Here is a 27,349-nt window from a genome sequence, read left to right as displayed (position 1 = left end):
TACTTCTACAAGCCGTAGTGCTGTCCGATCATCTTCTGATCAAGTGAGTGTATACTACCTTTCATAAACACGATAATACTACAAGTATGGTTTGAGTGTATTAAGTATATTGTTGTTTATATGTGCGATTGTGTAGTTACTTTCTTCTAACACATAAATATGAAGTATTTGCTATGAAATACGTGCTATGTGTTTATATGTTATTTGTCTATTTGAGATGGGCATGGAATTTGGAGTTTTATACAGGTGTTAAATGATTTAAACTGTGTAAGTATTTATATCTACAAAATTGTTGGGTAGAACATGGGTAGATGGGATAGTTGGTGACTATGGAGTTAGCGCCTGCTGTTAGATAAACCTTGGTGACTATGGAGTTAGCGCCTATTATTAGATAAACCTTGGTGACTATGGAGTTAGCGCCTATTGTATAAACCTTGGCGACGATGTGACTTCGTGCCTATTTGATGAACCTTGGCGACTATGGAGTTAGCGCTTGTTGAGTAAACCTTGGCGACTATGGAGTTAGCGCTTGTTAAGTGAACCTTGGCGACTATGGAGTTTGCGCTTGTTAAGTGAACCTTGGTGACTATGGAGTTAGCACCTATTGAGTAAACCTTGGTGACGATGTGACTTCGTGCCTGTTAAGTGAACCTTGGTGACTATGGAGTTAGCGCCGCTTGAGTAAACCCCGACGACTATGGAGTTAGCGTCTGATAACTATGGATTTAGTACCTGATCTATAAACTTTGGCAGCAATGGACTTCGTGCCAAATCCTTAGGTAAATCCTTAGGAATGAATGAATGAAGGATAGTGGATTCTTAGGGTAAAACCTTAAGAAGATAATGGGGATGGGTATTTGGGTTGATTGTTTGATAATTGAATATAATAATTATATTATTGTGGGTTGAAAACCCTATATGCTCACCAGGCTCCCAAGCCTGACTCACTCAGTTTTCTTTTCATTACAGGTAATGACACAAGGGTATAAGTTGGTGGACTTGACGAGAGATTTTGGATTATAGATTAGTAGTTGAATAACTATTGTAAGGTCTATTTTATATTGTTTATGCTTTTGGTCTGTAACGAACATGACATCCCGAGGTTTTATTATTTAATGAAAATACATTCTCTTTGAGAAACGTTTTGATAAATTTTATCATATTTTATTTTGGGAACAAATTCCGCAACTCTTTTAATCAAAAGATTACTCTGATTTTATAAAAACAAAACATAAACAAATCGATCTTTTCTGGCCGTGAAATTGGGGATGTCACAGTCTTTTCTGGCCGTGAAATTGGGGATGTCACAGTTGGTATCAGAGCATTGGTTTAAGCGAACTAGGAATTTGTAGGAAATTTCTAGACTTAAACTTAGAATGCTAAGTAATGATTGTGAGGAGTGTGTCTAAAATATGTTAGGTAGTACACCTAAATTGACACAAGCACTAGTTTATTTTAGGAATGATGCCTAAAATGCTTTTATGTGCTAATTGTTTTGTGTGATAGCTAAATTGATGCTATTATTTGTTCGGATCTATGGTCTGTTGCCGACCAGATCTGGAAACCATATGTGTTTAGGATTCTAAGCGTACGACTACGATATTAGAACTAGCATGTAAACGTTTCGGAGGGATAAGGAGATTTATACGTTTATCGTAAATGAAGCTTTCTTATCTTAAATTCTCGTTGGTACACCGAATGTCTGCTTGGATGCACGAAAGGTCATAGTGAAGACTCATAGAGAATTGAGTAAATGGAGGAAATGAAGAAGTTTTATGATAGTGGATGACACCTATCAGAAGATATCGTAAGAGTGGTATCTTGCCTTTAGAGTATGTCTTATGAAATAAAAGTACATTTAGAGGAGTACGGTACGTCTAAAGTACACCTTCGATTGGCAGGATGATGGAACGATTGATGAAATTCTTGAAGTTGTCTCATTGTCTGGTATTTCCATCACTAATCGAGTTGAAGTAGAGTTGATGATTGAAGATTGAGCAATGAAGAAGTCCTAGTAGAGTCTAGGGATATTGTTTATGATTATTTGGGCACATTCGTATGTGTTAAATTGTTTTGTGATTTTCTTGTATAGTGACTTGGTCGACTGCGGGACAATACTTGGGACGAGTATGAGTAGGTGTGAAAGGTAGTAGATGCATATACTACCGGAAGCACAGGACTCGCACTTGGATCAGGGAAAGTCACAAGGTTACCAAGAAGCTAGTGATCGATTCCATTTTATTCTGGTATGTCATTACCATTGTTTCGGTAATGACTAGTAAGATGGTTCTTGTTCCGACCCTAGTGGTCATGTTTAAATTGAGTCCGACTACGAGGAGTTTGTTACGTGGTTCATGGAACCAAGTTTGATGTAACATCTGAATTAAGTCAGAAGGTTGAAGTTAATGCGATTGATAGTGTCGCGCTCGTTGTTAAAAGGAGTTTGTAGGTAGAAATGCTACATGATGAAATGTGATTAAATCACATTAGAATATGAAGGAAGGTATATTCCATTCTGGAATTTAACTTTATTAAAAACCGAGTCTAAGCGTCGCATCGTGCGATGAGAGCTCAATAGAGCACGACCCATCGGTTTGTTACAATAGATAAAGGTAAGTATTTATCCTGAGAAGAAGAATAAGTCCACAATGAGGACTTATTTGGTAACTTGAAGGTTACGATTGAGAGTACAACATAGTACGATAAGCAGATGCAAGATTGGGCATCGTCTGCGGTCAAGAAAGCCATAGAGTTAAATACTCTTTCAAGGAAACATAGAATTTACGGTTATTACCTAGGATGAAGAGATAACGTGTGGAATCATTTTGCAAGTCCTATTTTGTTGATGATTCCGGGACGTAATCATCCTAAGGGGGAGATAATTGTAACGCCCGTAGATCAGGGCTAGTCAATTTAGAGACAATAAGCGTCAAAAATGACTTTTTGATGGAAGATCATCTAGAAGGATTAATCTTAACCAAGTTGTAGTATATGTCACGAGGTTTCCATGCATATAAAGAACGCCAAAATCCGAGTTATAACGAAGAAGTTATGACCTGTCGAAGTTTCGCGTCAGAACCGGCACGACACAGCGCGACGTAAAAGGTGAATTTACGTTAGAGCGATATTTAGCCTTAGCAATCTAAATGAAAGTCGTAGAATATGTTAAACCATGAGCGTGCATAAAAAGAACGCCCAAATCTGACTTCGTATGAGGAAGTTATGATTTTTCGAAGTTTCGACTTAGCGGGATGCAGCCCGAATACTCGATTTGAGACCGAGCGGTTTTTAGCCAAAACAATCTAAATGAGAATTGAAGATCTCATTAATTGTAGTAAAACGATAAAAAGATAGGCGAAAACGGACGTCGGGTGAAGAAGTTATCATTTTATAACGGAGTTTTCCTGTCCCGGCCTACTAAAAATAAATAATAAAAATAAACTCAAAATTAGCTAACGAAGTCTAAACGAAAGTGTTAGATCGTAGTCTCACCTACGCGTGGATATAAAGAACGTCAAAAACGGAGTTCGTATGAGGAAGATATGAATTTTTGAAGTTTATTAAATATTTTCGAAATTAAATTTAAATATAAATTTTCGATATTATCCAAGGGGGGAGTCACCGGGCTTATCCAGGTTACGCCCCGCGTAAATCAGCCTTCCAGACCCTATAAAAGGGAGTCGAGTGCAGCCGATTCAATTGCTCATTTCTCTTCTTTCTCTCGCGTTTTTGCATCGTTTTTCGTGCAAGAATTATCCCGAAGCCCCGGTATCATTCCCGAGCCCCGAAGCAAGTCCCGAGGCCCCGAAGATCCCGAGAAGTGCGATTCCCGAGCCGAAGCTCTGCCCGTGAGAAGTTCGATTTTTGTAGAGATCTTCCAGATCTGCTAAGGATTACTACTTCTACAAGTCGTAGTGCTGTCCGATCATCTTCTGATCAAGTGAGTGTATACTACCTTTCATAAACACGATAATAATACAAGTATGGTTTGAGTGTATTAAGTATATTGTTGTTTATATGTGCGAGTGTGTAGTTACTTTCTTCTAACACATAAATATGAAGTATTTGCTATGAAATACGTGCTATGTGTTTATATGTTATTTGTCTATTTGAGATGGGCATGGAATTTGGAGTTTTATACAGGTGTTAAATGATTTAAACTGTGTAAGTATTTATATCTACAAAATTGTTGGGTAGAACATGGGTAGATGGGATAGTTGGTGACTATGGAGTTAGCGCCTGCTGTTAGATAAACCTTGGTGACTATGGAGTTAGCGCCTATTATTAGATAAACCTTGGTGACTATGGAGTTAGCGCCTATTGTATAAACCTTGGCGACGATGTGACTTCGTGCCTATTTGATGAACCTTGGCGACTATGGAGTTAGCGCTTGTTGAGTAAATCTTGGCGACTATGGAGTTAGCGCTTGTTAAGTGAACCTTGGCGACTATGGAGTTAGCGCTTGTTAAGTGAACCTTGGTGACTATGGAGTTAGCACCTATTGAGTAAACCTTGGTGACGATGTGACTTCGTGCCTGTTAAGTGAACCTTGGTGACTATGGAGTTAGCGCCGCTTGAGTAAACCCCGACGACTATGGAGTTAGCGTCTGATAACTATGGATTTAGTACCTGATCTATAAACTTTGGCAGCAATGGACTTCGTGCCAAATCCTTAGGTAAATCCTTAGGAATGAATGAATGAAGGATAGTGGATTCTTAGGGTAAAACCTTAAGAAGATAATGGGGATGGGTATTTGGGTTGATTGTTTGATAATTGAATATAATAATTATATTATTGTGGGTTGAAAACCCTATATGCTCACCAGGCTCCCAAGCCTGACCCACTCAGTTTTCTTTTCATTACAGGTAATGACACAAGGGTATAAGTTGGTGGACTTGACGAGAGATTTTGGATTATAGATTAGTAGTTGAATAACTATTGTAAGGTCTATTTTATATTGTTTATGCTTTTGGTCTGTAACGAACATGACATCCCGAGGTTTTATTATTTAATGAAAATACATTCTCTTTGAGAAACGTTTTGATAAATTTTATCATATTTTATTTTGGGAACAAATTCCGCAACTCTTTTAATCAAAAGATTACTCTGATTTTATAAAAACAAAACATAAACAAATCGGTCTTTTCTGGCCGTGAAATTGGGGATGTCACAGTTGGTATCAGAGCATTAGTTTAAGCGAACTAGGAATTTGTAGGAAATTTCTAGACTTAAACTTAGAATGCTAAGTAATGATTGTGAGGAGTGTGTCTAAAATATGTTAGGTAGTACACCTAAATTGACACAAGCACTAGTTTATTTTAGGAATGATGCCTAAAATGCTTTTATGTGCTAATTGTTTTGTGTGATAGCTAAATTGATGCTATTATTTGTTCGGATCTATGGTCTGTTGCCGACCAGATCTGGAAACCATATGTGTTTAGGATTCTAAGCGTACGACTACGATATTAGAACTAGCATGTAAACGTTTCGGAGGGATAAGGAGATTTATACGTTTATCGTAAATGAAGCTTTCTTATCTTAAATTCTCGTTGGTACACCGAATGTCTGCTTGGATGCACGAAAGGTCATGGTGAAGACTCATAGAGAATTGAGTAAATGGAGGAAATGAAGAAGTTTTATGATAGTGGATGACACCTATCAGAAGATATCGTAAGAGTGGTATCTTGCCTTTAGAGTATGTCTTATGAAATAAAAGTACGTTTAGAGGAGTACGGTACGTCTAAAGTACACCTTCGATTGGCAGGATGATGGAACGATTGATGAAATTCTTGAAGTTGTCTCATTGTCTGGTATTTCCATCACTAATCGAGTTGAAGTAGAGTTGATGATTGAAGATTGAGCAATGAAGAAGTCCTAGTAGAGTCTAGGGATATTGTTTATGATTATTTGGGCACATTCGTATGTGTTAAATTGTTTTGTGATTTTCTTGTATAGTGACTTGGTCGACTGCGGGACAATACTTGGGACGAGTATGAGTAGGTGTGAAAGGTAGTAGATGCATATACTACCGGAAGCACAGGACTCGCACTTGGATCAGGGAAAGTCACAAGGTTACCAAGAAGCTAGTGATCGATTCCATTTTATTCTGGTATGTCATTACCATTGTTTCGGTAATGACTAGTAAGATGGTTCTTGTTCCGACCCTAGTGGTCATGTTTAAATTGAGTCCGACTACGAGGAGTTTGTTACGTGGTTCATGGAACCAAGTTTGATGTAACATCTGAATTAAGTCAGAAGGTTGAAGTTAATGCGATTGATAGTGTCGCGCTCGTTGTTAAAAGGAGTTTGTAGGTAGAAATGCTACATGATGAAATGTGATTAAATCACATTAGAATATGAAGGAAGGTATATTCCATTCTGGAATTTAACTTTATTAAAAACCGAGTCTAAGCGTCGCATCGTGCGATGAGAGCTCAATAGAGCACGACCCATCGGTTTGTTACAATAGATAAAGGAAAGTATTTATCCTGAGAAGAAGAATAAGTCCACAATGAGGACTTATTTGGTAACTTGAAGGTTACGATTGAGAGTACAACATAGTACGATAAGCAGATGCAAGATTGGGCATCGTCTGCGGTCAAGAAAGCCATAGAGTTAAATACTCTTTCAAGGAAACATAGAATTTACGGTTATTACCTAGGATGAAGAGATAACGTGTGGAATCATTTTGCAAGTCCTATTTTGTTGATGATTCTGGGACGTAATCATCCTAAGGGGCGAGATAATTGTAACGCCCGTAGATCAGGGCTAGTCAATTTAGAGACAATAAGCGTCAAAAATGACTTTTTGATGGAAGATCATCTAGAAGGATTAATCTTAACCAAGTTGTAGTATATGTCACGAGGTTTCCGTGCATATAAAGAACGCCAAAATCCGAGTTATAACGAAGAAGTTATGACCTGTCGAAGTTTCGCGTCAGAACCGGCACGACACAGCGCGACGTAAAAGGTGAATTTACGTTAGAGCGATATTTAGCCTTAGCAATCTAAATGAAAGTCGTAGTAAAGACACAACATCAGAAACCGTACAGGAGTTTAGAACCTTTGCATGTGCCAATGGGTAAGTGGGAAGACATTGCTATGGATTTTGTCACTAAACTGCCCAGAACAAAGAATGGTCACGACATGATTTGGGTGGTCGTTGATCGATTCACTAAGAGTGTGCATTTCATAGCGGCCAAGGAGAAATGGTCTATGGAGAAGTGATGTGCATAAAAGTACCCACTAATTTTAATATTTATAACCTAACAAACTTAGACTATCTATGCACTTATAGGCAGTGTACCTAGTCAGATTACAGTATAGCTTAGGTAAGTCGGGTGTCGATCACAGGGAACGGTGGATTAATTTAATATATTTGGTTATAGGTTATATGTCACACGAAAAGAATAAAGAAATAAATATCAAAGTAACAATTAATTAACAACTCTCGATAAACTAACAGGAAAGCACATCTCTTCAGGTACTTTGGTTTAGATAAATTACACCTTAAAAATATAGACAATTGCATACACAAATTCATTTATTCATGTTCACCGATTCCTAAAATGATTAGATTCGCATTCACTATAACTAATCCTTTAGCAAACAAGTCAATTCAAACAGTGATCAGTTGATTAAACTAACATGCTTCCTAGTGTTCAGTTCGTATCAAGCAAGACTTGTAAATATAGTTAATCAATGTAGACATTTAATCAACCTCTTGTTGATGGTCATCAAACAAGGCTCACACATTAACTTACTTATTCTCAAATTAATTCTAGTTTCACATTCGTTATTTCTAGTCTTATAATCTCGATGGTCATCAAAAATCATAAGAGACAAGCAAATCAAGCATATGTTCAAGCAACTCAATTCACTTAACAAATAGCTGCAAAACATAATTCAAAGTATTATGAGTACTTTTTAGTTCTAAAATAGAATAAATAAGGCCAAAATATTAAGATAAAGTGCATAAAAATATATATAAAAATACACATATCAAAATACCCCACACTTAGCCCTTGCTTGCCCCCAAGCAAATTTGCTTTTATTTTACCAATATCGCACTAAACAATCCATTTAAAACTCAGCCATTATGCCAAGACCTCAACGCGTACATTTGTGTCTAATATTTTCCTAAAGTACCCCCCCCCCCCCCCCTATTTTAAATACTCACAATCTTCATAAACACTCGCCCACTTTTTCCGAACAATGCTCATTTTATGCAACCCTCCGAATCCATCCGCAGAAAACCTCCTAACCTCAAAGTATTTTTAGTTGAGCAACCTAAGCATACATAATCTAGAATTACAACTTTTCGATACCACTATGGAGCTTTTTAGGAATTCTTCACTTTCTTAACAATTTGATCTTTGATTTCTTTGAATTCACCACCTTATTTGATTTGATTTCTTGGTATCTTCAACTTTTTGAATTTCTTGGAATTTTGATCTTTTGATCTTCACTTTATTTGCTCCAAAATTCTTCAAACTTTTTCGTAATTCTCTCTTCTTTTTTTTTTTTTTTACATGTACCTCATTTTTTTTCACTCAAAACCTACATGCTTAAGCAGAGGCGCTCAACCTCAACCTTTATTGGTTAATGATAATAATTTTCCTGGATACATTTCAGGTTTAGGCTGCTAAACATATTGCATCCCTCAAACCAAGCGAGGTTATGTTTTTGTTCCATGATTTCACTAAAATAAGGGAGGCCACAAATACACTATAACGTGTATTGGCTCAACTAAACATTTGAACTTTCATCGGATCATTTCATACAATATTAGCAAAAATTTAAATTATCACTAGATTTTTCTAAATTAAACTATTATTTCAAGTTTTTTTTTTTTAATTTTAAATTTCCCTAAATCTAGCAATTTCCAACTATTATTTCATTTTTATAATTTACTTTTACCGACCCCCTACCCCACACTTATTTCATACAATGCCCTCATTGTATGCTAAAACAAATTAAGAACATAAAAAAGGAGAAAAAGGAACAGACTCCCCTGGGTAGTTGTGGTGAGATCGAATGGGGCTGCTACAAGTTGCTCTGAATATCGCCGAAAGACTGAAAACTGGAACTGCTGCCTCTGAATTTGCCGAAAAATAAAATCAAGACCGCCATCTTCGAAAATGTGGTGCAAAATATTGCAAATAAATGCAAAGCATAGTAACCATGACGTGGGAAAGTGTCGACCACGTCATCTCGTCAAGAATGACATCCTCTACTCGCGATGAAAAATCCCCCACAACATAGGAAAGTGTCAACCATGTCGTGGCAGTCGGGACGATACTTCTTCCTCGCGTCGAAATAAAACTCTATAGCATGGGAACCCACACTTATGACAAATCATGGGTCTCGACTATAATCTTCAACTCTCATACCGCTCTCTCTAGCAACAGTCGGACCTAGCTGCTGAACTTACTGCCAGCTTCCTAAGGGCGAAAATTCTGCAGAAATCTAAACAACCAAAGAGCATCAACATGGAAAACAAACTAACTCAAACTAAATCAAAGTTTAATTACATACCAAATACTAAAAACTAAACTAAACTAAAAATAACACAAAACAAACAAAACAAAATAAAAAGGATCACTCGTCATCTCCATCATCATGTGGCTGTGTCCCAGAAGTACCGGCCCCATCAAATCGTGACTGGAATGGTGGTGGAAAGGGAACCGAATACTGAAACCCCTGGTGGGCAAAGAATGCGTTCAACGCATTCCCATACCACTGCTGTTGCATGTCCACATGTGCAACATACTCGCTAAGGTTCTGGACCCTCATGTCAAGCCGGTCAATACCCTGAGCCAGGTAGCGCATATCAATCTCCCGCTCAGGTCCCTGCTGCGCTCCCCGAGGAGCAGGTCGACGCCGCTGGACCCGTCTCGGCTGTGGCTCGGTAGCACCCTCCTCATCTGCCACATCATCTGCTCGAACCCTCAAAACACCATCACCACCCCGCTCTAATACGCGCATCGACTCCAATAGCTGAAGACTCATCGGCCTCATGTCGTGAAACACCATCGATCTCGTGATCTCACGTGTCATCAACTGGTATGATCGAGCTAATCGTGTGATAAAATGCCCTCCGCATATCGGGTTATCTCCTCGAAGTCCCCTGGCCCTCCGTCCCAAGTATGCAGCTAACGCGACGGGAAGGTTCAGGTGCCTCCCTGGAGTAACTAGTGCCCATAGGAAATACAGGTCCGTCGAAGGCACTCTCTCACTATTCTTGTGATGCGTGAGAGACATAGAAATTAACCGGTGCAACATTCGGTATGTAGTGGACCGAATCATCCCCCCTCGAGCGGTAGATGGTGTATAAACTCCTCCCGTAATCTCGGCCCAAAATGTGTTCTCATTATAGTCCTCCGGCCGGTCCATGAGACAATCAGCAAGGAATGCCAGGAAGTGAACACTCCTCGTCTCATCGACTGTGTAAATACCCACCCGAGTCGCAAGCTCTATCACGCTGCATTCCCGGCTCACTCCTCCCAGTCTGAAAGCAAAGGCTGTCCTGTCATCGAGTGCCTTCCTAGGATCATAGGAAACTGTAGCGTAGAACTCCAGCAAAAAATCCCGATATACGGGCTCCTGGATCCTGAACAAACGCGCCCATCCCTGACACACAAACAATTCCAAACCACTCGCGTCCGAGTGTGTGTATTGCAAAAATTCCTGGATCAATGCAGCAAGTCCAGTCCTGGTAGCCAACTCCCAGTCAAATGAGGGTGCAATATCAATCTCCTTTGTGAGAAGCAAGCTCAAGTTGGTGACATAACGCGCCCGGGTAGCATCATTCAGCGTTTGCGGAAATTGTAAAAAGCGATGATCGGTCACATCCTCGGGAGGGTTGGTTCTTTGCGCCCTTCGAGCCATAATCTGCACATATTATCATAAAAACACAAAACCAACAAAATATGGCAGCATTAATAGATTTTTAAACCAACAAAATTGAAGCTGGATAGGGACATTACGTTGGGCGTACGTCCAGCGTACGCTGGGCGTACGTCCAGATGCACGAATCTGTGTTGGTTCCTTTTACTTGTGCAAAAATCATATCCCACATTCAAACAAACACAGCAGGGCATGCAAACTGTTAACATTTCGTGGTCCAAATGTAGTATGAACAAAAATCGGGACCTCCCTAAAAATATGAATCATTCCCAGGAAACATGTATAGCGGTCAATAATCGAAGCCAGAGTCAAGAACTCGAAGTCACAGGGGTACGCTAGGCGTACGACCCCAAGCTCAAATCGATGGTGTGGGACGGAATTAAGACGAAATTAGGCTCGAGGGTTTAGTGTATTAACCGAAATCGGTCCATTCAAGCCCTAATCAACACATACAATTGCGAAATCGGTCCTAATTCAAGAACCCCATAAACCCTAGATTTCGAACCAAGGCTAAATGCAGCTTATTTCATCAAATTAAACACAATTCCATAACATAGAGCAACCGAATACTTACTTGTGTGTTGGATTTGACAAGAAACGATAAAGAATCGAGATTATTGGAAGGGAGTTGCCGTCACAGTTCGTGTGCGAGAGAGGAGTTGTGAAAAGAAGAAGTCAACGGGTCAAGAGATATACCTGGTCGTCGCTTTACGCAGGGCGTAACGCGAAGTTACGCGGGGCGTAACCCCATCTCCTTGAAATGTTCATCCGCGATCAGATGTTGAATTACGCTTGGCGTAATATAACTTACGCGGGGCGTAAGTCTAATTGGAAATTTCTTTTCTTTCTTTAATTTAACTTGCTTTTCTTTTTAAACATTTAATCTAGGGACTTAAAACTTATTTATTTATTCCTTTTTAATTTCTTAAGCTAATGATGACTTCACGATGAGTGATAAAAAAAACTGAGATGTCATAATCACTTATCTTTGTCAAGATCAAACAACAATGGTTGATCAAAAACCCTTGCATGCAAGAATTGGTTTGCGAAAACACCCACTTTCGGGACATGTTAGAATATTTCCTTTGTTTTCCTTGCACCTTTAACTAAAAGCGGAACAAGAAGTGACCTAACTAGTCAAGAACAGCAAGAGCTCGGTCTTCCACTTAACCACCACAACACGCCTTGCTATACTACGCCTCATGGATTGAGTTGGACAAATCAACAAAGTAGTAGGCTAAGCAGGTCAAGAATTCCCTAGTCGCTTTCATTCCCGAAACCCATGCAAAAAGTAAAGTCAAGCAATGTGTACAATCCCAAATTCCTGCAAAATAAAAACAAGAACCTTCCCGACAAGTGAAATGATATCATCGAAAATCAAACTAAAAATAAAAACTAACTAAAAACAAATAACGAATAATCAAATAAAATAAATTAATGACAAGCCGTTCCCCGGCAACGGCGCCAAAAACTTGATGTGCACAAAAGTACCCACTAATTTTAATATTTATAACCTAACAAACTTAGACTATCTATGCACTTATAGGCAGTGTACCTAGTCAGATTACAGTATAGCTTAGGTAAGTCGGGTGTCGATCACAGGGAATGGTGGATTAATTTAATATATTTGGTTATAGGTTATATGTCACACGAAAAGAATAAAGAAATAAATATCAAACTAACAATTAATTAACAACTCTCGATAAACTAACAGGAAAGCACATCTCTTCAGGTACTTTGGTTTAGATAAATTACACCTTAAAAACATAGACAATTGCATACACAAATTCATTTATTCATGTTCACCGATTCCTAAAATGATTAGATTTGCGTTCACTATAACTAATCCTTTAGCAAACAAGTCAATTCAAACAGTGATCAGTTGATTAAACTAACATGCTTCCTAGTGTTCAGTTCGTATCAAGCAAGACTTGTAAATATAGTTAATTAATGTAGACATTTAATCAACCTCTTGTTGATGGTCATCAAACAAGGCTCACACATTAACTTACTTATTCTCAAATTAATTCTAGTTTCACATTCGTTATTTCTAGTCTTATAATCTCGATGGTCATCAAAAATCATAAGAGACAAGCAAATCAAGCATATGTTCAAACAACTCAATTCACTTAACAATTAACAGAAAATAATCATCATTAACACATGAGGATCTTTAAACACGCTTGGCAAGATAAATTAAACACAAATAAACTATTTAATATAGCAATTAGTCTAATAATCAAAGCTTCATTCAATCATAAACACAAAGTAAAAGGTTTTTACACCTAAATCAAAAACTAAATACAGAAAAGTACCACCATGGAATGCTAAACATGGTCACGTCAGCAAACCATATGATAACCGACATGTATCCGCTCTCCAATCCTTCCGATCTCCGCTCCCGTTAGCTTAACGGCCTTCCGGCCGCCTTCTAGACCCTCAAAACGGCTTAACAGAAGGTAATTGTCGACTAAATTAGGTTAGAAGTCGAATCCCCCCTGGTTAGCTAAAAATCGACATTTATAGTCTTTGTGGCCAACCTAAGTACGCTGGGCGTACTTAGGATTACGCAGCGCGTACTCAAGATAATCACGCGATCAAGTTTATCCGGTGCAAGCGTGTACGCGGCGCGTACCATTACCTTACGCGGGGCGTAATCACTCCTTCAGCAATTTTGATTTCTTTTAGCTTCGAAGTCCGGTTTCCGCTTCAGTCTTTTCTTTTGTGCTTTATCGACAACAAATAGCTGCAAAACATAATTCAAAGTATTATGAGTACTTTTTAGTTCTAAAATAGAATAAATAAGGCCAAAATATTAAGATAAAGTGCATAAAAATATATATAAAAATACACATATCAAGAAGCTTGCGAATTCTTATGTAAAGGAAATTGTGAGGCTTCACGGTGTTCCGTTAATGATTGTATCGGATCGTGATAGCCGTTTCACCTCACGATTTTGGAAAAGTCTACAAGAGGAATTGGGTACTAAGTTGTGTTTAAGTACAGCTTACCATCCGCAGACTGATGGTCAGAGCGAAAGAACGATACAAACACTTGAAGATATGCTAAGAGCATGTACCTTGGAATTCCTAGGTAATTGGGATGAACATTTACCATTGGTAGAATTTTCCTACAATAATAGTTTCCACTCGAGCATTAAGATGGCACCTTATCAAGCTTTGTACGGGTAGAAGTGTCGTACGCCGTCTTGTTGGCTTGAGGCTGGGTACTCCGAGGATGTCGACACTCGCACTCGAGGACTTCGGATACGTAAGCAGTGACGAATTCGGACGCGTACGCCCCGCGTACTCCGAGGCTCCAGCCTCCTATAAATAGGATGCGAGGGCAGCCGGCTCTTTTGCTAATTTTCTCTCTTCTCTCCCGTTTTGCATCGTTTTGCGTGCTAGAAATACCCCGAAGCCCCGGTATCATTCTCAAGCCCCGAGGCAAGTCCCGAGATCCCGAAGATCCCGAGAAGTGCGATTCCTGAGCCGAAGCTCTGCCCGCGAGAAGTTTGATTTTTGTAGAGATCTTCCAGATCTGCTGAGGATTACTACTTCTGCAAGTCGTAGTGCTGTCCGATCGTCTTCTGATCAAGTGAGTGTATACTACCTTTCATAAACACGATAATAATACAAGTATGGTTCGATTGTATTAAGTATATTGTTGTTTATATGTGCGAGTGCGTAGTTACTTTCTTCTAACGCGTAACTATGAAGTATTTTATACGATATACTTGTTATGTGTATATTTTGTGGTTATATGCGTGAATGGATATTCACTTTATTCTATCTCATAGATCTGAATTGCTTTCTATGAAATACATGTTACGTGGGAACCAAATCAATCGAATATTGCTCACTGAACATCTTAAGAACACAACCCGATGAACTCCCGCTACCCGGACAGATCGATCATCTGCAATCTCAATGTCTAAAGGACAATACAACTCCCCCGAAGCTTTAGCAAACCTCTTGCTAAGCGCAAGCGATATAAACGATCGGGTAGCCCCCGAATCAAACAATACCAATGCGGAAATATCGTTCACAATGAATGATCCTAAAATAAAACACACAAATATAAGCAGAGAAATCAACAAAAATAACGAGATAAGGAGAAGATGCATACCCGTCACCACATCAGGTGCTACGCAAGCTCCTCGACTGTCAGCTGAAAGGACATGCTCCTCACCACAGGCGCCTCCGCCTTGCCCTGGCGGACATCAATGATCCGTAGAGTCGCAAGAGCAGGTGCTACCACCGGTCCTATGCTGTCAAACTCGGAAAATGGTCCTTCTTGTGGCCTCTCTTATTGCGTTAGTGAGATGTTAATATTCATCCTTAGCCTGATTAAATTCGGTTACCCCGATACCTGTAATTGTTAATGTTGTTGGTTGTTGTCGTTTGATAAAATTCTTCTTGCCAACACCTTAAAGCCCTAATCTGCAAACAAAACAACAAACATATGGAAACGTTAATAAACTATTAGCAATAGTGAAGATATTCTATTGAAAGTATATATGTATATGTTTAAAATATTCATATATTCTATAAAATGGTTAGGTAAATAAAAGTAAAGAATTATAATTATAAATTTTAAAAATCAATATATGTATTTTGTATGTTTATGTGTAAGTATGTATATAACGTATTGCATTAGTTCTCCTGCTTGTAACTATGTAGGCAACTACCCAGCATACAATCTTACACGAGCAGAGAGATGGATGCCATGTTGAACTTAAATTCATAACATTTATGCATTACAAGTAGTAGAAAGTCAAGCAATGTTTCTTTTCCATGTTAATGAGTTTTTTGGAACAGCTTACTATATAGCCTCTTCTTTTCGTCCTAGCATACTACTGGAATACGACGTCATAATTTATCCAGTAGGCTTATTGCCTAATTTTTTTATAATTGGATTTATTCTCAAGGATCTAGTATTAGACAAAGTGTTGTAGCTAGCCTTGGTGGAGTAGTCGGATAGATGCATGAGTAGCAGGAAAGATAAGTCGGACGATAGCTATCGAATTCACATGAAGAATATTTAAATTATACATTGAATTGTTTAGTTATTAGCTTATTATGAATTATGATGTAGACAAAAATCAACGGTTTCCGTTTAAATGAAACTGATAGATTAAGGTGCGGATGATAAATAATAGATTCAAAGGTTAGAAGGCACACTAAAATGAAAATGTTGGACTGATCGTAACTTCACTTTAGGTGTCTGCATTTACATACAAGGAAACAAGGTTATATGTATAGAAAGTTTTGTGTTTTTATTTCAAACTTTGAAAAGGTATATCTTTTGACTCGGACCTCGGATCGAGGAGCGGTTTTTTTTAAATTTGCGTATTTTTTCGAGATCTACGTCATGGCAAACCGCCGAACCAAAAAAAAAATTCAAAAATCGGCCTACAGGCCATTCAATTTATAGAATTTTCACTAATGTTGACTCATAAAAGAACTTTGACCGATCGTAGGTTTTAATAGAAAGTAGTAATTTTACATTTTTTAATTTTGGAGGCCTTATATGTATGAATGTCAAAAGTGGGACAAACATCTTTTGAAACAGGATTATTCTTAATTCACCAACACGATGTAAGTTAATGATAAAAAACAAACTCAAAAGTAAAGTTGTAGATCAATTGGTCATTTAGATTTTAATGATTCGTAGTACCTTACAGATCCCGTGTTCAAATCTTTGGATTTTGTTATTTTCCCAAATCATTTTTAATTTTTTATTATCACTTGTTCGCTTATTGTTTTTATGTCTTACAAGACGCAGAACCTCGTTTGCTTTCGTACGCGAGGCGTGGGACCCACGTGAGGGATCGGCTCCGTTCAGGGAAACACGAAAACGATCAACATTGAACCGGATGCCGCCCGAGCATAGACATAACAAGAAAGGAAAAAAAAAACGCACCTAAAACCTAAAAAAACGCAAACGGGCAACGAAAAAGGGGGTGCAACACGAGGACTTCCCAGGGGGTCACCCATCCTAGTACTACTCTCGCCCAAGCACGCTTAACTGCGGAGTTCTGATGGGATCCGGTGCATTAGTGCTGGTATGATCGCACCCGAAATACTATCCGTGGTAATTGTTTTTATGTCTAACAAGACGCAGAACCTCGTTTGCTTTCGTACGCGAGGCGTGGGACCCACGTGAGGGATCGGCTCCGTTCAGGGAAACACGAAAACGATCAACATTGAACCGGATGCCGCCCGAGCATAGACATAACAAGAAAGGAAAAAAAAACGCACCTAAAACCTAAAAAAACGCAAACGGGCAACGAAAAAGGGGGTGCAACACGAGGACTTCCCAGGGGGTCACCCATCCTAGTACTACTCTCGCCCAAGCACGCTTAACTGCGGAGTTCTGATGGGATCCGGTGCATTAGTGCTGGTATGATCGCACCCGAAATACTATCCGTGGTAATTGTTTTTATGTCTTACAAGACGCAGAACCTCGTTTGCTTTCGTACGCGAGGCGTGGGACCCACGTGAGGGATCGGCTCCGTTCAGGGAAACACGAAAACGATCAACATTGAACCGGATGCCGCCCGAGCATAGACATAACAAGAAAGGAAAAAAAAACGCACCTAAAACCTAAAAAAAACGCAAACGGGCAACGAAAAAGTGGGTGCAACACGAGGACTTCCCAGGGGGTCACCCATCCTAGTACTACTCTCGCCCAAGCACGCTTAACTGCGGAGTTCTGATGGGATCCGGTGCATTAGTGCTGGTATGATCGCACCCGAAATACTATCCGTGGTAATTGTTTTTATGTCTTACAAGACGCAGAACCTCGTTTGCTTTCGTACGCGAGGCGTGGGACCCACGTGAGGGATCGGCTCCGTTCAGGGAAACACGAAAACGATCAACATTGAACCGGATGCCGCCCGAGCATAGACATAACAAGAAAGAAAAAAAAAACGCACCTAAAACCTAAAAAAACGCAAACGGGCAACGAAAAAGGGGGTGCAAGAGGAGGACTTCCCAGGGGGTCACCCATCCTAGTACTACTCTCGCCCAAGCACGCTTAACTGCGGAGTTCTGATGGGATTCGGTGCATTAGTGCTGGTATGATCGCACCCGAAATACTATCCGTGGTAATTGTTTTTATGTCTTACAAGACGCAGAACCTCGTTTGCTTTCGTACGCGAGGCGTGGGACCCACGTGAGGGATCGGCTCCGTTCAGGGAAACACGAAAACGATCAACATTGAACCGGATGCCGCCCGAGCATAGACATAACAAGAAAGGAAAAAAAAACGCACCTAAAACCTAAAAAAACGCAAACGGGCAACGAAAAAGGGGGTGCAACACGAGGACTTCCCAGGGGGTCACCCATCCTAGTACTACTCTCGCCCAAGCACGCTTAACTGCGGTGTTCTAATGGGATCCGGTGCATTAGTGCTGGTATGATCGCACCCGAAATACTATCCGTGGTAATTGTTTTTATGTCTTACAAGACGCAGAACCTCGTTTGCTTTCGTACGCGAGGCGTGGGACCCACGTGAGGGATCGGCTCCGTTCAGGGAAACACGAAAACGATCAACATTGAACCGGATGCCGCCCGAGCATAGACATAACAAGAAAGGAAAAAAAAAACGCACCTAAAACCTAAAAAAACGCAAACGGGCAACGAAAAAGGGGGTGCAACACGAGGACTTCCCAGGGGGTCACCCATCCTAGTACTACTCTCGCCCAAGCACGCTTAACTGCGGAGTTCTAATGGGATCCGGTGCATTAGTGCTGGTATGATCGCACCCGAAATACTATCCGTGGTAATTGTTTTTATGTCTTACAAGACGCAGAACCTCGTTTGCTTTCGTACGCGAGGCGTGGGACCCACGTGAGGGATCGGCTCCGTTCAGGGAAACACGAAAACGATCAACATTGAACCGGATGCCGCCCGAGCATAGACATAACAAGAAAGGAAAAAAAAAACGCACCTAAAACCTAAAAAAACGCAAACGGGCAACGAAAAAGGGGGTGCAACACGAGGACTTCCCAGGGGGTCACCCATCCTAGTACTACTCTCGCCCAAGCACGCTTAACTGCGGAGTTCTGATGGGATCCGGTGCATTAGTGCTGGTATGATCGCACCCGAAATACTATCCGTGGTAATTGTTTTTATGTCTTACAAGACGCAGAACCTCGTTTGCTTTCGTACGCGAGGCGTGGGACCCACGTGAGGGATCGGCTCCGTTCAGGGAAACACGAAAACGATCAACATTGAACCGGATGCCGCCCGAGCATAGACATAACAAGAAAGAAAAAAAAAAACGCACCTAAAACCTAAAAAAACGCAAACGGGCAACGAAAAAGGGGGTGCAAGAGGAGGACTTCCCAGGGGGTCACCCATCCTAGTACTACTCTCGCCCAAGCACGCTTAACTGCGGAGTTCTGATGGGATTCGGTGCATTAGTGCTGGTATGATCGCACCCGAAATACTATCCGTGGTAATTGTTTTTATGTCTTACAAGACGCAGAACCTCGTTTGCTTTCGTACGCGAGGCGTGGGACCCACGTGAGGGATCGGCTCCGTTCAGGGAAACACGAAAACGATCAACATTGAACCGGATGCCGCCCGAGCATAGACATAACAAGAAAGGAAAAAAAAACGCACCTAAAACCTAAAAAAACGCAAACGGGCAACGAAAAAGGGGGTGCAACACGAGGACTTCCCAGGGGGTCACCCATCCTAGTACTACTCTCGCCCAAGCACGCTTAACTGCGGTGTTCTAATGGGATCCGGTGCATTAGTGCTGGTATGATCGCACCCGAAATACTATCCGTGGTAATTGTTTTTATGTCTTACAAGACGCAGAACCTCGTTTGCTTTCGTACGCGAGGCGTGGGACCCACGTGAGGGATCGGCTCCGTTCAGGGAAACACGAAAACGATCAACATTGAACCGGATGCCGCCCGAGCATAGACATAACAAGAAAGGAAAAAAAAAACGCACCTAAAACCTAAAAAAACGCAAACGGGCAACGAAAAAGGGGGTGCAACACGAGGACTTCCCAGGGGGTCACCCATCCTAGTACTACTCTCGCCCAAGCACGCTTAACTGCGGAGTTCTAATGGGATCCGGTGCATTAGTGCTGGTATGATCGCACCCGAAATACTATCCGTGGTAATTGTTTTTATGTCTTACAAGACGCAGAACCTCGTTTGCTTTCGTACGCGAGGCGTGGGACCCACGTGAGGGATCGGCTCCGTTCAGGGAAACACGAAAACGATCAACATTGAACCGGATGCCGCCCGAGCATAGACATAACAAGAAAGGAAAAAAAAAACGCACCTAAAACCTAAAAAAACGCAAACGGGCAACGAAAAAGGGGGTGCAACACGAGGACTTCCCAGGGGGTCACCCATCCTAGTACTACTCTCGCCCAAGCACGCTTAACTGCGGAGTTCTGATGGGATCCGGTGCATTAGTGCTGGTATGATCGCACCCGAAATACTATCCGTGGTAATTGTTTTTATGTCTTACAAGACGCAGAACCTCGTTTGCTTTCGTACGCGAGGCGTGGGACCCACGTGAGAGATCGGCTCCGTTCATGGAAACACGAAAACGATCAACATTGAACCGGATGCCGCCCGAGCATAGACATAACAAGAAAGGAAAAAAAAACGCACCTAAAACCTAAAAAAACGCAAACGGGCAACGAAAAAGGGGGTGCAACACGAGGACTTCCCAGGGGGTCACCCATCCTAGTACTACTCTCGCCCAAGCACGCTTAACTGTGGAGTTCTGATGGGATCCGGTGCATTAGTGCTGGTATGATCGCACCCGAAATACTATCCGTGGTAATTGTTTTTATGTCTTACAAGACGCAGAACCTCGTTTGCTTTCGTACGCGAGGCGTGGGACCCACGTGAGGGATCGGCTCCGTTCAGGGAAACACGAAAACGATCAACATTGAACCGGATGCCGCCCGAGCATAGACATAACAAGAAAGGAAAAAAAAACGCACCTAAAACCTAAAAAAACGCAAACGGGCAACGAAAAAGGGGGTGCAACACGAGGACTTCCCAGGGGGTCACCCATCCTAGTACTACTCTCGCCCAAGCACGCTTAACTGCGGAGTTCTGATGGGATCCGGTGCATTAGTGCTGGTATGATCGCACCCGAAATACTATCCGTGGTAATTGTTTTTATGTCTTACAAGACGCAGAACCTCGTTTGCTTTCGTACGCGAGGCGTGGGACCCACGTGAGGGATCGGCTCCGTTCAGGGAAACACGAAAACGATCAACATTGAACCGGATGCCGCCCGAGCATAGACATAACAAGAAAGGAAAAAAAAAAACGCACCTAAAACCTAAAAAAACGCAAACGGGCAACGAAAAAGGGGGTGCAACACGAGGACTTCCCAGGGGGTCACCCATCCTAGTACTACTCTCGCCCAAGCACGCTTAACTGCGGAGTTCTGATGGGATCCGGTGCGTTAGTGCTGGTATGATCGCACCCGAAATACTATCCGTGGTAATTGTTTTTATGTCTTACAAGACGCAGAACCTCGTTTGCTTTCGTACGCGAGGCGTGGGACCCACGTGAGGGATCGGCTCCGTTCAGGGAAACACGAAAACGATCAACATTGAACCGGATGCCGCCCGAGCATAGACATAACAAGAAAGGAAAAAAAAACGCACCTAAAACCTAAAAAAAACGCAAACGGGCAACGAAAAAGGGGGTGCAACACGAGGACTTCCCAGGGGGTCACCCATCCTAGTACTACTCTCGCCCAAGCACGCTTAACTGCGGAGTTCTGATGGGATCCGGTGCGTTAGTGCTGGTATGATCGCACCCGAAATACTATCCGTGGTAATTGTTTTTATGTCTTACAAGACGCAGAACCTCGTTTGCTTTCGTACGCGAGGCGTGGGACCCACGTGAGGGATCGGCTCCGTTCATGGAAACACGAAAACGATCAACATTGAACCGGATGCCGCCCGAGCATAGACATAACAAGAAAGGAAAAAAAAAACGCACCTAAAACCTAAAAAAACGCAAACGGGCAACGAAAAAGGGGGTGCAACACGAGGACTTCCCAGGGGGTCACCCATCCTAGTACTACTCTCGCCCAAGCACGCTTAACTGCGGAGTTCTGATGGGATCCGGTGCATTAGTGCTGGTATGATCGCACCCGAAATACTATCCGTGGTAATTGGTTTTATGTCTTACAAGACGCAGAACCTCGTTTGCTTTCGTACGCGAGGCGTGGGACCCACGTGAGGGATCGGCTCCGTTCAGGGAAACACGAAAACGATCAACATTGAACCGGATGCCGCCCGAGCATCGACATAACAAGAAAGGAAAAAAAAAACGCACCTAAAACCTAAAAAAACGCAAACGGGCAACGAAAAAGGGGGTGCAACACGAGGACATCCCAGGGGGTCACCCATCCTAGTACTACTCTCGCCCAAGCACGCTTAACTGCGGAGTTCTGGTGGGATCCGGTGCGTTAGTGCTGGTATGATCGCACCCGAAATACTATCCGTGGTAATTGTTTTTATGTCTTACAAGACGCAGAACCTCGTTTGCTTTCGTACGCGAGGCGTGGGACCCACGTGAGGGATCGGCTCCGTTCAGGGAAACACGAAAACGATCAACATTGAACCGGATGCCGCCCGAGCATAGACATAACAAGAAAGGAAAAAAAAACGCACCTAAAACCTAAAAAAACGCAAACGGGCAACGAAAAAGGGGGTGCAACACGAGGACTTCCCAGGGGGTCACCCATCCTAGTACTACTCTCGCCCAAGCACGCTTAACTGCGGAGTTCTGATGGGATCCGGTGCGTTAGTGCTGGTATGATCGCACCCGAAATACTATCCGTGGTAATTGTTTTTATGTCTTACAAGACGCAGAACCTCGTTTGCTTTCGTACGCGAGGCGTGGGACCCACGTGAGGGATCGGCTCCGTTCAGGGAAACACGAAAACGATCAACATTGAACCGGATGCCGCCCGAGCATAGACATAACAAGAAAGGAAAAAAAAAACGCACCTAAAACCTAAAAAAACGCAAACGGGCAACGAAAAAGGGGGTGCAACACGAGGACTTCCCAGGGGGTCACCCATCCTAGTACTACTCTCGCCCAAGCACGCTTAACTGCGGAGTTCTGATGGGATCCGGTGCATTAGTGCTGGTATGATCGCACCCGAAATACTATCCGTGGTAATTGTTTTTATGTCTTACAAGACGCAGAACCTCGTTTGCTTTCGTACGCGAGGCGTGGGACCCACGTGAGGGATCGGCTCCGTTCAGGGAAACACGAAAACGATCAACATTGAACCGGATGCCGCCCGAGCATAGACATAACAAGAAAGGAAAAAAAAACGCACCTAAAACCTAAAAAAACGCAAACGGGCAACGAAAAAGGGGGTGCAACACGAGGACTTCCCAGGGGGTCACCCATCCTAGTACTACTCTCGCCCAAGCACGCTTAACTGCGGAGTTCTGATGGGATCCGGTGCATTAGTGCTGGTATGATCGCACCCGAAATACTATCCGTGGTAATTGTTTTTATGTCTTACAAGACGCAGAACCTCGTTTGCTTTCGTACGCGAGGCGTGGGACCCACGTGAGGGATCGGCTCCGTTCAGGGAAACACGAAAACGATCAACATTGAACCGGATGCCGCCCGAGCATAGACATAACAAGAAAGGAAAAAAAAAAACGCACCTAAAACCTAAAAAAACGCAAACGGGCAACGAAAAAGGGGGTGCAACACGAGGACTTCCCAGGGGGTCACCCATCCTAGTACTACTCTCGCCCAAGCACGCTTAACTGCGGAGTTCTGATGGGATCCGGTGCGTTAGTGCTGGTATGATCGCACCCGAAATACTATCCGTGGTAATTGTTTTTATGTCTTACAAGACGCAGAACCTCGTTTGCTTTCGTACGCGAGGCGTGGGACCCACGTGAGGGATCGGCTCCGTTCAGGGAAACACGAAAACGATCAACATTGAACCGGATGCCGCCCGAGCATAGACATAACAAGAAAGGAAAAAAAAACGCACCTAAAACCTAAAAAAAACGCAAACGGGCAACGAAAAAGGGGGTGCAACACGAGGACTTCCCAGGGGGTCACCCATCCTAGTACTACTCTCGCCCAAGCACGCTTAACTGCGGAGTTCTGATGGGATCCGGTGCGTTAGTGCTGGTATGATCGCACCCGAAATACTATCCGTGGTAATTGTTTTTATGTCTTACAAGACGCAGAACCTCGTTTGCTTTCGTACGCGAGGCGTGGGACCCACGTGAGGGATCGGCTCCGTTCATGGAAACACGAAAACGATCAACATTGAACCGGATGCCGCCCGAGCATAGACATAACAAGAAAGGAAAAAAAAAACGCACCTAAAACCTAAAAAAACGCAAACGGGCAACGAAAAAGGGGGTGCAACACGAGGACTTCCCAGGGGGTCACCCATCCTAGTACTACTCTCGCCCAAGCACGCTTAACTGCGGAGTTCTGATGGGATCCGGTGCATTAGTGCTGGTATGATCGCACCCGAAATACTATCCGTGGTAATTGGTTTTATGTCTTACAAGACGCAGAACCTCGTTTGCTTTCGTACGCGAGGCGTGGGACCCACGTGAGGGATCGGCTCCGTTCAGGGAAACACGAAAACGATCAACATTGAACCGGATGCCGCCCGAGCATCGACATAACAAGAAAGGAAAAAAAAAACGCACCTAAAACCTAAAAAAACGCAAACGGGCAACGAAAAAGGGGGTGCAACACGAGGACATCCCAGGGGGTCACCCATCCTAGTACTACTCTCGCCCAAGCACGCTTAACTGCGGAGTTCTGGTGGGATCCGGTGCGTTAGTGCTGGTATGATCGCACCCGAAATACTATCCGTGGTAATTGTTTTTATGTCTTACAAGACGCAGAACCTCGTTTGCTTTCGTACGCGAGGCGTGGGACCCACGTGAGGGATCGGCTCCGTTCAGGGAAACACGAAAACGATCAACATTGAACCGGATGCCGCCCGAGCATAGACATAACAAGAAAGGAAAAAAAAACGCACCTAAAACCTAAAAAAACGCAAACGGGCAACGAAAAAGGGGGTGCAACACGAGGACTTCCCAGGGGGTCACCCATCCTAGTACTACTCTCGCCCAAGCACGCTTAACTGCGGAGTTCTGATGGGATCCGGTGCGTTAGTGCTGGTATGATCGCACCCGAAATACTATCCGTGGTAATTGTTTTTATGTCTTACAAGACGCAGAACCTCGTTTGCTTTCGTACGCGAGGCGTGGGACCCACGTGAGGGATCGGCTCCGTTCAGGGAAACACGAAAACGATCAACATTGAACCGGATGCCGCCCGAGCATAGACATAACAAGAAAGGAAAAAAAAAACGCACCTAAAACCTAAAAAAACGCAAACGGGCAACGAAAAAGGGGGTGCAACACGAGGACTTCCCAGGGGGTCACCCATCCTAGTACTACTCTCGCCCAAGCACGCTTAACTGCGGAGTTCTGATGGGATCCGGTGCATTAGTGCTGGTATGATCGCACCCGAAATACTATCCGTGGTAATTGTTTTTATGTCTTACAAGACGCAGAACCTCGTTTGCTTTCGTACGCGAGGCGTGGGACCCACGTGAGGGATCGGCTCCGTTCAGGGAAACACGAAAACGATCAACATTGAACCGGATGCCGCCCGAGCATCGACATAACAAGAAAGGAAAAAAAAACGCACCTAAAACCTAAAAAAACGCAAACGGGCAACGAAAAAGGGGGTGCAACACGAGGACTTCCCAGGGGGTCACCCATCCTAGTACTACTCTCGCCCAAGCACGCTTAACTGCGGAGTTCTGATGGGATCCGGTGCATTAGTGCTGGTATGATCGCACCCGAAATACTATCCGTGGTAATTGTTTTTATGTCTTACAAGACGCAGAACCTCGTTTGCTTTCGTACGCGAGGCGTGGGACCCACGTGAGGGATCGGCTCCGTTCAGGGAAACACGAAAACGATCAACATTGAACCGGATGCCGCCCGAGCATAGACATAACAAGAAAGGAAAAAAAAACGCACCTAAAACCTAAAAAAACGCAAACGGGCAACGAAAAAGGGGGTGCAACACGAGGACTTCCCAGGGGGTCACCCATCCTAGTACTACTCTCGCCCAAGCACGCTTAACTGCGGAGTTCTGATGGGATCCGGTGCGTTAGTGCTGGTATGATCGCACCCGAAATACTATCCGTGGTAATTGTTTTTATGTCTTACAAGACGCAGAACCTCGTTTGCTTTCGTACGCGAGGCGTGGGACCCACGTGAGGGATCGGCTCCGTTCAGGGAAACACGAAAACGATCAACATTGAACCGGATGCCGCCCGAGCATAGACATAACAAGAAAGGAAAAAAAAACGCACCTAAAACCTAAAAAAACGCAAACGGGCAACGAAAAAGGGGGTGCAACACGAGGACTTCCCAGGGGGTCACCCATCCTAGTACTACTCTCGCCCAAGCACGCTTAACTGCGGAGTTCTGATGGGATCCGGTGCGTTAGTGCTGGTATGATCGCACCCGAAATACTATCCGTGGTAATTGTTTTTATGTCTTACAAGACGCAGAACCTCGTTTGCTTTCGTACGCGAGGCGTGGGACCCACGTGAGGGATCGGCTCCGTTCAGGGAAACACGAAAACGATCAACATTGAACCGGATGCCGCCCGAGCATAGACATAACAAGAAAGGAAAAAAAAAACGCACCTAAAACCTAAAAAAACGCAAACGGGCAACGAAAAAGGGGGTGCAACACGAGGACTTCCCAGGGGGTCACCCATCCTAGTACTACTCTCGCCCAAGCACGCTTAACTGCGGAGTTCTGATGGGATCCGGTGCGTTAGTGCTGGTATGATCGCACCCGAAATACTATCCGTGGTAATTGTTTTTATGTCTTACAAGACGCAGAACCTCGTTTGCTTTCGTACGCGAGGCGTGGGACCCACGTGAGGGATCGGCTCCGTTCAGGGAAACACGAAAACGATCAACATTGAACCGGATGCCGCCCGAGCATAGACATAACAAGAAAGGAAAAAAAAAACGCACCTAAAACCTAAAAAAACGCAAACGGGCAACGAAAAAGGGGGTGCAACACGAGGACTTCCCAGGGGGTCACCCATCCTAGTACTACTCTCGCCCAAGCACGCTTAACTGCGGAGTTCTGATGGGATCCGGTGCATTAGTGCTGGTATGATCGCACCCGAAATACTATCCGTGGTAATTGTTTTTATGTCTTACAAGACGCAGAACCTCGTTTGCTTTCGTACGCGAGGCGTGGGACCCACGTGAGGGATCGGCTCCGTTCAGGGAAACACGAAAACGATCAACATTGAACCGGATGCCGCCCGAGCATCGACATAACAAGAAAGGAAAAAAAAACGCACCTAAAACCTAAAAAAACG

At 43.0% G+C, this 27,349-nt stretch overlaps 31 non-coding genes across 31 annotated transcripts; all 31 read right to left on the bottom strand.

Annotated features, from left to right (window-relative positions):
• Nucleotides 1-16,870: 16,870 nt before the first annotated feature.
• LOC128129494 (5S ribosomal RNA) lies at nt 16,871-16,989 on the bottom strand. The gene has a single exon (XR_008227366.1). It is a non-coding gene; the product is annotated as a 5S ribosomal RNA (ribosomal RNA).
• A 219-nt stretch (nt 16,990-17,208) lies between these two features.
• On the bottom strand, nt 17,209-17,327 carry LOC128129493 (5S ribosomal RNA). The gene has a single exon (XR_008227365.1). It is a non-coding gene; the product is annotated as a 5S ribosomal RNA (ribosomal RNA).
• Nucleotides 17,328-17,547: 220 nt separating this feature from the next.
• LOC128130074 (5S ribosomal RNA) lies at nt 17,548-17,666 on the bottom strand. The gene has a single exon (XR_008227997.1). It is a non-coding gene; the product is annotated as a 5S ribosomal RNA (ribosomal RNA).
• A 219-nt stretch (nt 17,667-17,885) lies between these two features.
• Nucleotides 17,886-18,004, bottom strand: LOC128131089 (5S ribosomal RNA). The gene has a single exon (XR_008229020.1). It is a non-coding gene; the product is annotated as a 5S ribosomal RNA (ribosomal RNA).
• Nucleotides 18,005-18,223: 219 nt separating this feature from the next.
• LOC128130778 (5S ribosomal RNA) lies at nt 18,224-18,342 on the bottom strand. The gene has a single exon (XR_008228701.1). It is a non-coding gene; the product is annotated as a 5S ribosomal RNA (ribosomal RNA).
• A 220-nt stretch (nt 18,343-18,562) lies between these two features.
• On the bottom strand, nt 18,563-18,681 carry LOC128130061 (5S ribosomal RNA). The gene has a single exon (XR_008227984.1). It is a non-coding gene; the product is annotated as a 5S ribosomal RNA (ribosomal RNA).
• A 220-nt stretch (nt 18,682-18,901) lies between these two features.
• On the bottom strand, nt 18,902-19,020 carry LOC128129491 (5S ribosomal RNA). Its single transcript, XR_008227364.1, has one exon. It is a non-coding gene; the product is annotated as a 5S ribosomal RNA (ribosomal RNA).
• Nucleotides 19,021-19,240: 220 nt separating this feature from the next.
• Nucleotides 19,241-19,359, bottom strand: LOC128131088 (5S ribosomal RNA). The gene has a single exon (XR_008229019.1). It is a non-coding gene; the product is annotated as a 5S ribosomal RNA (ribosomal RNA).
• Nucleotides 19,360-19,578: 219 nt separating this feature from the next.
• On the bottom strand, nt 19,579-19,697 carry LOC128130776 (5S ribosomal RNA). Its single transcript, XR_008228699.1, has one exon. It is a non-coding gene; the product is annotated as a 5S ribosomal RNA (ribosomal RNA).
• Nucleotides 19,698-19,917: 220 nt separating this feature from the next.
• Nucleotides 19,918-20,036, bottom strand: LOC128130060 (5S ribosomal RNA). The gene has a single exon (XR_008227983.1). It is a non-coding gene; the product is annotated as a 5S ribosomal RNA (ribosomal RNA).
• A 220-nt stretch (nt 20,037-20,256) lies between these two features.
• Nucleotides 20,257-20,375, bottom strand: LOC128129490 (5S ribosomal RNA). The gene has a single exon (XR_008227363.1). It is a non-coding gene; the product is annotated as a 5S ribosomal RNA (ribosomal RNA).
• Nucleotides 20,376-20,594: 219 nt separating this feature from the next.
• On the bottom strand, nt 20,595-20,713 carry LOC128130351 (5S ribosomal RNA). Its single transcript, XR_008228275.1, has one exon. It is a non-coding gene; the product is annotated as a 5S ribosomal RNA (ribosomal RNA).
• Nucleotides 20,714-20,932: 219 nt separating this feature from the next.
• Nucleotides 20,933-21,051, bottom strand: LOC128129488 (5S ribosomal RNA). The gene has a single exon (XR_008227362.1). It is a non-coding gene; the product is annotated as a 5S ribosomal RNA (ribosomal RNA).
• Nucleotides 21,052-21,272: 221 nt separating this feature from the next.
• On the bottom strand, nt 21,273-21,391 carry LOC128129648 (5S ribosomal RNA). Its single transcript, XR_008227569.1, has one exon. It is a non-coding gene; the product is annotated as a 5S ribosomal RNA (ribosomal RNA).
• Nucleotides 21,392-21,611: 220 nt separating this feature from the next.
• LOC128129647 (5S ribosomal RNA) lies at nt 21,612-21,730 on the bottom strand. The gene has a single exon (XR_008227568.1). It is a non-coding gene; the product is annotated as a 5S ribosomal RNA (ribosomal RNA).
• Nucleotides 21,731-21,950: 220 nt separating this feature from the next.
• On the bottom strand, nt 21,951-22,069 carry LOC128129482 (5S ribosomal RNA). Its single transcript, XR_008227360.1, has one exon. It is a non-coding gene; the product is annotated as a 5S ribosomal RNA (ribosomal RNA).
• A 220-nt stretch (nt 22,070-22,289) lies between these two features.
• On the bottom strand, nt 22,290-22,408 carry LOC128130915 (5S ribosomal RNA). The gene has a single exon (XR_008228838.1). It is a non-coding gene; the product is annotated as a 5S ribosomal RNA (ribosomal RNA).
• Nucleotides 22,409-22,627: 219 nt separating this feature from the next.
• On the bottom strand, nt 22,628-22,746 carry LOC128129646 (5S ribosomal RNA). Its single transcript, XR_008227567.1, has one exon. It is a non-coding gene; the product is annotated as a 5S ribosomal RNA (ribosomal RNA).
• A 220-nt stretch (nt 22,747-22,966) lies between these two features.
• On the bottom strand, nt 22,967-23,085 carry LOC128129475 (5S ribosomal RNA). Its single transcript, XR_008227359.1, has one exon. It is a non-coding gene; the product is annotated as a 5S ribosomal RNA (ribosomal RNA).
• Nucleotides 23,086-23,304: 219 nt separating this feature from the next.
• On the bottom strand, nt 23,305-23,423 carry LOC128129470 (5S ribosomal RNA). Its single transcript, XR_008227358.1, has one exon. It is a non-coding gene; the product is annotated as a 5S ribosomal RNA (ribosomal RNA).
• A 221-nt stretch (nt 23,424-23,644) lies between these two features.
• Nucleotides 23,645-23,763, bottom strand: LOC128129645 (5S ribosomal RNA). Its single transcript, XR_008227566.1, has one exon. It is a non-coding gene; the product is annotated as a 5S ribosomal RNA (ribosomal RNA).
• Nucleotides 23,764-23,983: 220 nt separating this feature from the next.
• On the bottom strand, nt 23,984-24,102 carry LOC128129644 (5S ribosomal RNA). Its single transcript, XR_008227565.1, has one exon. It is a non-coding gene; the product is annotated as a 5S ribosomal RNA (ribosomal RNA).
• Nucleotides 24,103-24,322: 220 nt separating this feature from the next.
• Nucleotides 24,323-24,441, bottom strand: LOC128129469 (5S ribosomal RNA). Its single transcript, XR_008227357.1, has one exon. It is a non-coding gene; the product is annotated as a 5S ribosomal RNA (ribosomal RNA).
• Nucleotides 24,442-24,661: 220 nt separating this feature from the next.
• Nucleotides 24,662-24,780, bottom strand: LOC128130914 (5S ribosomal RNA). Its single transcript, XR_008228837.1, has one exon. It is a non-coding gene; the product is annotated as a 5S ribosomal RNA (ribosomal RNA).
• Nucleotides 24,781-24,999: 219 nt separating this feature from the next.
• On the bottom strand, nt 25,000-25,118 carry LOC128129642 (5S ribosomal RNA). Its single transcript, XR_008227563.1, has one exon. It is a non-coding gene; the product is annotated as a 5S ribosomal RNA (ribosomal RNA).
• A 220-nt stretch (nt 25,119-25,338) lies between these two features.
• On the bottom strand, nt 25,339-25,457 carry LOC128129466 (5S ribosomal RNA). The gene has a single exon (XR_008227356.1). It is a non-coding gene; the product is annotated as a 5S ribosomal RNA (ribosomal RNA).
• Nucleotides 25,458-25,676: 219 nt separating this feature from the next.
• On the bottom strand, nt 25,677-25,795 carry LOC128129464 (5S ribosomal RNA). Its single transcript, XR_008227355.1, has one exon. It is a non-coding gene; the product is annotated as a 5S ribosomal RNA (ribosomal RNA).
• A 219-nt stretch (nt 25,796-26,014) lies between these two features.
• LOC128129641 (5S ribosomal RNA) lies at nt 26,015-26,133 on the bottom strand. Its single transcript, XR_008227562.1, has one exon. It is a non-coding gene; the product is annotated as a 5S ribosomal RNA (ribosomal RNA).
• Nucleotides 26,134-26,352: 219 nt separating this feature from the next.
• On the bottom strand, nt 26,353-26,471 carry LOC128129640 (5S ribosomal RNA). Its single transcript, XR_008227561.1, has one exon. It is a non-coding gene; the product is annotated as a 5S ribosomal RNA (ribosomal RNA).
• A 220-nt stretch (nt 26,472-26,691) lies between these two features.
• LOC128129639 (5S ribosomal RNA) lies at nt 26,692-26,810 on the bottom strand. The gene has a single exon (XR_008227560.1). It is a non-coding gene; the product is annotated as a 5S ribosomal RNA (ribosomal RNA).
• A 220-nt stretch (nt 26,811-27,030) lies between these two features.
• Nucleotides 27,031-27,149, bottom strand: LOC128129461 (5S ribosomal RNA). Its single transcript, XR_008227354.1, has one exon. It is a non-coding gene; the product is annotated as a 5S ribosomal RNA (ribosomal RNA).
• Nucleotides 27,150-27,349: the final 200 nt, after the last annotated feature.

The sequence above is a fragment of the Lactuca sativa genome, chromosome 1, assembly GCF_002870075.4.
Source record: "Lactuca sativa cultivar Salinas chromosome 1, Lsat_Salinas_v11, whole genome shotgun sequence".
Lineage (NCBI taxonomy): Eukaryota > Viridiplantae > Streptophyta > Magnoliopsida > Asterales > Asteraceae > Lactuca > Lactuca sativa.
The sequence above is the reverse complement of the archived record's forward strand: the minus strand, read 5'-3'. Positions and strand labels throughout refer to the sequence as shown.